Raw genomic sequence first — 5,889 nt, 5'->3', positions numbered from 1 at the left:
TGGGCATTTAGGTTGCTTCCATGACCTGGCTATTGTAAATAGTGCTGCAATGAACATTGGGGTGCATGTGTCTTTTTGAATTATGGTTTTCTCTGGGTATATGCCCAGTAGTGGGATTGCTGGGTCATACGGTAATTCTATTTTTAGTTTTTTAAGGAAGCTCCATACTGTTCTCCATAGTGGCTGTATCAATTTACATTACCACCAACAGTGCAAGAGGTTCCCTTTCCTCCATATCCTCTCCAGCATTTGTTGTTTGTAGATTTTCTGATGATGCCCATTCTAACTGGTGTGAGGTAATACCTCATTGTAGTTTGCATTTGCATTTCTCTAATAATTAGTGATGTTGAGCATTTTTTTTTTTTTTTTTTTTGTGGTACGCGGGCCTCTCACTGTTGTGGCCCTCCCCGTTCTGGAGCACAGGCTCCGGATGCGCAGGCTCAGCGGCCATGGTTCACGGGCCCAGCCGCTCCGCGGCATGTGGGATCTTCCTGGACTGGGGCACGATCCCGTGTCCCCTGCATCGGCAGGCGGACTCTCAACCACTGCGCCACCAGGGAAGCCCGAGCAGCTTTTCATGTGCTTCTTGGCCTCTGTATGTCTTCTTTGGAGAAATATCTATTTAGGTCTTCTGCCCATTTTTTGATTGGGTTGTTTGTTTTTCTAATATTGAGCTGCATGAGCTGTTTATATATTTTGGAGATTAATCCTTTGTCTGTTGATTCGTTTGCAAATATTTTCTCCCATTCTGAGGGATGTTTTTTCATCTTGCTTGTAGTTTCTTTTGCTTTGCAAAAGCTTTTAAGTTTCAGTAGGTCCCATCTGTTTATTTTTAGTTTTATTTCCATTACTCTAGGAGGTGGATCAAAAAAGATCTTGCTGTGATTTATGTCAAAGAATGGTCTTCCTATGTTTTCCTCTAAGAGTTTTATAGTGTCCGGTCTTACGTTTAGGTCTCTAATCCATTTTGAGTTTATTTTTGTGTATGGTATTAGGAAGTGTTCTAATTTCATTCTTTTACATGTAGGGGTCCAGTTTTCCAAGCACCACTTATTGAAGAGACAGTCTTTTCTCCATTGTATATCCTTGCCTCCTTTGTCATAGATTAGTTGACCATAGGTGTGTGGGTTTATCTCTGGGCTTTCTATCCTGTTCCCTTGATCTATATTTCTGTTTTTGTGCCAGTACCATATTGTCTTGATTACTGTAGCTTTGTAGTATAGTCTGAAGTCAGGGAGTCTGATTCCTCCAGCTCCATGTTTTTCCCTCAAGACTGCTTTGGCTATTCAGGGTCTTTTGTGTCTCCATATTAAATGCATTGTTCTAATGTCTGCAGTTAAGTAGTATCTCTGTAGCCTTCCATTAAACAATACAAAAAATATAGCATGCTTTTATGTCTTCTGCTTCCTCTCCTTTCTCCACCTCCCATCTTTTTTTTTACATATTTTTATTTGCACATTTTATTTTGGTCATGCCCCATGGAATGTGTGATCTTATTTCTCTGACCAGAGATTGAACCCATGCCCCCTGCAGTGGAAGCATGGAGTCTTAACCACTGGACCACCAGGGAAGTCCCTCTCCATCTCCCATCTTGATTTCAACTGGAATTTTAGTTTCAGATTATTTTGAATATTTTAACAAACAATTATTTAGACTTAAGAATAAATTTTTCGAATAGTTCATGCATTTATCTCTTCCTCTGAGATTCATTTTCTTTTTCCTGAAGTTTTTTTCCTCATCATTCTTTCAGCATGGATCTGTGGGTAATAAATTGAGTTCTTGGATATAAAGGTGGATATATACATTTGTTAAAACTCATCAAACTCTATACTTAAAATCTGCACATTTCACTGCAGGTAAGTTAGAAATATAGCATCAGAAAAAATTTAATAGATGAACCAGTGGATACCACTGAGAACCCAAGCTGAAGAAATTTCTCTTAGAACACAGCACAAAGAAAAAAAGAAATGGAAAGTATGAATATGAAGTCAGGAGAGAGAGAGAGAGAGAGGGAGAGAAGACAGATTTAGAAGGTGTAACATTCAATTACATTCAATTAATGGGAGTTTTAGGAGAAAAGGTAGTCTCTTGGAATGAGAACTGGAATGAAGGATATACTCAGAGAAATAAAGGAAATTTCCTAGAACAGAAGACCGATGGAAAGGGCCAACTGAGTAATATAAATATATACTTTATATCCATATTTAGGCACATAGCAGTTATTGAAGTTAAGAATAGCAAATCTGATGTGGAAATACTTAGGTGTCAGACGTGGTTTTACCCACTGGACAGAATGTAGTATGGGCCATGTGTCCATCACAAATTTTTGAATATTTCCTGTGCACCAGGCATTGTGTCAGATGCTTAGTGATTTAGAAGCATGTGAGAGATGACCCTTACCTTGAAGAAACTCTTTGTCTTGAAGGAGCAATAGACAGGTCAGTGGATAAGTGCAACCAAAGGCTGATAAAGGGAAAAATGGAGCACACGCATACACAGATGGGGCAGCACCAGGGGTTAATCAGCCTGGTAAGGGGCGAACAATGTCCTATCTAATTGAAGTGAGACATCTAGAAAGGAAAAATAACAAGTAAAAAAATTTCTTTTCAGAATACAGTTCTTTAAATTGCTTTAGTAACAAGGTGTGGGTGTGAAAGGCTGGCAGTGGGGAAAACACAGGTGTGAGGTCTGTTAGCTGTAGTCTCTAGTTACTTAGGTTAACGTGCAGTCGCTGGAGTGCTGCTCACAGGCCCAAGTGGATTTTGGAAAGCTTTCAATCACAGGCAACCATGAAGGTAACCGCAGACGAAGGGAAAAGATCTAAACATCTCCGGGCTTCCACTATATCTGTAAGGGAAAAAAAGGGAAGGACCAAAGAATTTATGTATGTAGAATTTTCATGGAAGAACACATTATTTCTTTTTTTAATTGAAATATAGTTAGTTGATTTACAATGTTGTGATAGTTTCAAGTATACAGCAAAATGATTCAGTTATAAATATATGTATATAAATTTCAGACTCTTTTCCATTATAGGTTATTACAAGACATTGAATATAGTTCCCTGTGCTTTAAGTAGGTCCTTGTTATTTATCTATTTTTCATATAGTAGTTTGTATCTGTTAATCCCAAACTCCTACTAATTTATCCCTCTCCCTACCCTTTTCCCCTTTGGTAACCATCATAAGTTTGTTTTCTATGTCTGTGAGTCTATTTCTGTTTAGAATACATTATTTCTTCATAGAGTACTTGGACTTTACCTTTTATGGGTTCTATCTACAAAAGGGATAGAGAACAGGTGGGTAGGGTTGGTACTAAATGTGGAAAACCCTTTTCTGGCTGAAATCTGTAAGTAAGATGAGGTTTAGCTAAAATTTTCTTTGTTATTTAGCAGTTGATTTCTCAAAGAAAGATAACACTAATACTAAAGGTAATTTCAAGTTTCATAAAATAATTTAACTGGAGACAAATATCCCCAGATCTATTTATGCAAGGAGCCAGAGGCAATAACTGAGTACACTGCAGAATTTGGATGAAACAGAAACGAGACTATTCTATTGGCTGCAGCTCATTACATAGATCCTAGAAATGCTGGTCGTATCACTTCTCATGCTTGCGAGAAAATGCTAAAGGGAACTGGATGTCTTAAATTCTACCTTTTAAAAATGGGTTCCCAGGCTTCCCTGGTGGTGCAGTGGTTAAGAATGTGCCTGCCAGTGTAGGTGACACGGGTTTGAGCCCTGGTCTGGGAAGATCCCACATGCTGTGGAGCAACTAAGCCCGTGCGACACAACTACTGAGCATGCGCTCTAGAGCCCACAAGCCACAACTACTGAAGCCTGTGCATAGCAACGAAGACCCAACGCAGCCAAAAAGAAAGACTACAGAGCATGCGCTCTAGAGCCCACAAGCCACAACTACTGAAGCCTGTGCATAGCAACGAAGACCCAACGCAGCCAAAAAGAAAGAAAGAAAGAAAAATAAAAGGCAAGTTAGAAATTAGAAAAAAAAACACAAAAAGACAAAACAAAAGTTGCCTTTTCTTTTTGATACTGAGATCATCTTAGCGTTCTTCCTTTTCAGAGTTTTCAACATCTGGATTTCTTTAAGCAGTTCGATGAGCTCTTTTTCAAATTAGAATGAAATTTGTTGATGGCTTCCTTACAAATTCTGAGTCTATTTTTTGTTTATACTCTAAGGGGATGCTCTCAAATGTAGACAAAACAACATCTAACTCCATGATGTCACTGGCTTTCTTTTAAACACCAAATAGGTACACAGTCGGAAGTATCCAAATCTGTGACTTCACTTCTTGGTTTCTTCCTTTTGCCACGAAACATCTTTTTCTGAGTTTTCAGTTGACTTTCTGTTGCCAGGGTCTCTTTTTCAACAGAGAGCTCAGCACTAAGGGGTCCTATCTTTTTAGGCGTGACTGATTCAGCTGGTTTCTCTGAAAGTTCTGAAGATGCTGTAGCTGAAACAGCTTCATGTTGTCGTATATTATGTTGTGTGCTGGTTTAACTTTTCTTCTTATATCACTTTCTTCAGTGCTTTCAGATTCATCACTAATGGGCTTGAGTTTTCTTCCTGGCTTTTTTGCACTAATTTTTACAGACTCGTTTTCACTTGCTTCAATTTCAGAAGTGTCCAAACTTCTTTTCGCTTCTTTTCCTTGAGGAGTTGAGGGGATAGATGATCCGCAGTGTTTGGAGAATTCTTCCTCATCAGCATATATAGAGTGCTGTGTAGAGGAGGGTATCTTTCGTGGAGTGTGTTCTTCCTACAGTGTTCTTTGAACATCTCGTACCCGAGCGCCGCACTCGCCCCGGCGGGGCCATCCCAGCCCACCACTCTCTCCAGTCCCCCTTTTAAGCTAAAGTATTTTGAAGCAAATCCCAGAGAGTATGTTATTTTACCTGTAAATACTTCAGTAAAATCATGGCCATCTTATAGAGAATGAACTAGTGGCTATCAGTGGGGAGAAGGAGGAGGGAAGGGGCAAGATAAGGGTAGTGGAAATAAAAAGGGTTATTATGGGATTATATTAAATTATGTGTGTGAAACTTTTGAAAATTGTAAAGCATCATAGAATTTAAAGAATCTTTCACTCAATGAAAACTATTCCGTTTAGACTAGTTAAAAAAAAAAGAGGGCTTTCCTGGTGGCGCAGTGGTTGAGAGTCCGCCTGCCGATGCAGGGGACACGGGTTCGTGCCCCCGTCTGGGAAGATCCCACGTGCCGCGGAGCGGCCTCAAATTATCACTAATACTCATCATTACTTTAAAATTATAGTCATTATTGGAGCCAACACTAGATCTTGCTATTTAATTCATTAGTAATAAAGCATATATTTCACCATATCATATTTTAAAAATGATTTGACAATTGTGTTTATAACTGATTTTCTTTTTTTAAACAAAAACATTTTTTTAACTTATAAAATGTAAAGAGTTACACAAATTTAGAAGAATATACACATGTATACATATATATTTATCTTTTTCAAAGGAGAATTTGCATTATGACTTGTTACTAAATGTTGTCTGAATAATGAGCTTTCGTTGGCAAGGTTTATCATTATTGTCGGTTTGGTTTAACATCAATATTATACCTTCTACTTTGAGTGATCATTTAGAGTAATACATAACTGATTTTCTTTGTAAATTTTTTTCATTAGAGTAATATATAACTGATTTTCTTTGTAAATTTTTTTATGTCTTGTATTTTAAAATATTAATATTTAATTAATCTTTTTCTTAATAGTGTTGACCTTTGTTCCAAGCTAGAATAAGGGTAGGGAGAAAAAGAAGATTTGTGGTTCCCTGGGGTTGTTGGTGGGAATGGAGATGAACACAAATGGCATGAGATTTCTGTTTGGAATGGTGGAAA

At 38.1% G+C, this 5,889-nt stretch overlaps 1 pseudogene; it reads right to left on the bottom strand.

Moving 5' to 3' along the window:
• Positions 1–2,773: 2,773 nt before the first annotated feature.
• On the bottom strand, positions 2,774–4,838 carry LOC102985342 (centromere protein U-like; annotated as a pseudogene).
• Between the last annotated feature and the right edge of the window lie 1,051 nt (positions 4,839–5,889).

The sequence above is a fragment of the Physeter macrocephalus genome, chromosome 1 (assembly GCF_002837175.3).
Source record: "Physeter macrocephalus isolate SW-GA chromosome 1, ASM283717v5, whole genome shotgun sequence".
Taxonomy (NCBI): Eukaryota; Metazoa; Chordata; class Mammalia; order Artiodactyla; family Physeteridae; genus Physeter; species Physeter macrocephalus.
This window is presented reverse-complemented; position numbering and strand designations above follow the sequence as displayed.